We start from the raw sequence: 1959 nt of genomic DNA on the forward strand, positions 1-1959 counted from the left end.
TTTCTGTCCACTAAAACCTGTATATATATATATTTTAAATTCTGTATCCATAGGTATCTGATGGTATGCGGAGCATTAATCAAATACTAAAAAGAACTTTGCCTTTCCTAAGTGGTCAAGTACATCATCTGTTATTGGTAGCGTGTATGCATCTAGGTCAGTTCTTCCGTATAGCTTCCTGAAATCAATGACAATGCGCCAGTTTTTCTTTTTAAAAGCACCAGCTTTCCTCGGAACTACAGACAATGTTGAGTTGAAAAGTGATGTTGACACAGAGATTACTCATTTGCTCAGCATCTCTTTTACTTTACTTTACTTTTACTTTCATTCCGGCTTCATGACATTCTGGTTGGTGATAAGGTTGCGTGTTAGTGGGTCTCTGATCTTTTAAGATAATATCGTATATTATATATTTTGTTAAAACTGTGCATGGGATAGGACCTTCTTCTAAGGTAAAGATATCGCGTGATAACTTTGGACAATTTTTTAATTCTTTTTCGATGTTTCTCTTCAATATGTGAGAGTCTCGTATTTGCCTCGAGAATGTGTAGTTTCTTGTCTAATTATTTTGTCGTAATAAAATGTAATTACTCTTCACGTTCGGTTTGAAAACCTATGTACTAGGGTTGAATCTCCGTAGTTTAAAGCATCCTCATTTGGCATGTATGCTTCGAAATCCGGAATTCGTAATTTTGGATTCTGTACATTGTTTTTGAAATATGTATCTGATCTGTAATTAATATGTTCCCCTGTTCCTTTTCTACGTACAAGGTAATTACTTTAATCAAGTTTCTTAGTACGAATATCCCGTCATCGTTAAATTCATGTTTAGCTTTATCTAATTCTGAATGGTTGTTTGACAGGCTACATTTATAACAGTGCATGAATGGAACTCCGATAATTCCATCTGCGGGTATAGCGGGACATCATTAAATACATTAACAAACACATGCTCTTTTCCCTGGAATCAAAATTTTGTTATTTGATTTGTCCGGTGTTGGTCGTTTCACATAGAGAACACTGCTAATTTTGTTACGTGGATAATTTTTATGAACGAGCTCATTCTTGATTAGATTAATTGAGGATTCGCTGTTCCATGTAGTTAGACAACTATTTGTTTCATTTAGGTTGGCTCTAATTGAGAATAATCTTCCTGATATTGCGGAGACTCTCTCAATGTTGATCGTTGATTTTAATGACTGTCGATGACGTTTTCTGGCAGTTCTTTTACCTGTAAATTGTGGACACGATTTTATGGGCGAAAACTTCCGGTCTCTACTGTTGCATTGAGATCTGCTGTGTCTCGGTATTTTGCAGATTTACCAAATGATTGACTCTGTTGTTCGAATGCTGTCCTAGGTTAAGCAAAGGTACTTGGTCACAGAGGGCGAACTTGTGCACCGCTATGAACCTTTAAGTTCATGATGTATTTTGTTGATTGCCGATTTTTCTTATGTTTGAGTGGATAGGTGCCACGAGGGTAGATTTGATTGTTCGTTCTAGACCATGTAAATTAGTTCATCATAATGCTGCTGTAGCCACGTATTGTAATTTGGAATGGTCTTCGTGACTGTTAGCTTGACGGATTCGAATTTTGACTAACTTAACTCAACTGTACTGATTACACCGACATTTCTCCTCAAGAAAGAGAACAACCAATCATAATCATCAATTGAACTGAAGCGGATGTCTCGTTTTGCTTGGTGTTTAATGTTTCCTCTATGATTAAGTCCAAAATTTAATTCCGTTGATTTTAGCTAAAGATTAACCATTGATTTCAGGAAGCTATACGGAAGAACCGACCTAGATGCATAGACGCTACCAATAACAGATGATATACTTGACCACTTAGGAAAAGCAAAGTTCTTTTTAGTATTTGATTAATGCTCCGCATACCATCAGATACCTATGGATACAGAATTTAAAATATATATATATACAGGTTTTAGTGGACAGAAA

The 1959-nt window shown here is 35.8% G+C and overlaps 1 protein-coding gene across 1 annotated transcript in view; it reads left to right on the forward strand.

The window, feature by feature from the left end:
* Window positions 1–1959, forward strand: part of LOC117172103 — a 15767-nt gene that overhangs the window by 11012 nt on the left and 2796 nt on the right. The gene's annotated exons all lie outside the window — the stretch shown is intronic.

Source organism: Belonocnema kinseyi, chromosome 4, assembly GCF_010883055.1.
Source record: "Belonocnema kinseyi isolate 2016_QV_RU_SX_M_011 chromosome 4, B_treatae_v1, whole genome shotgun sequence".
NCBI classification, from domain to species: domain Eukaryota; kingdom Metazoa; phylum Arthropoda; class Insecta; order Hymenoptera; family Cynipidae; genus Belonocnema; species Belonocnema kinseyi.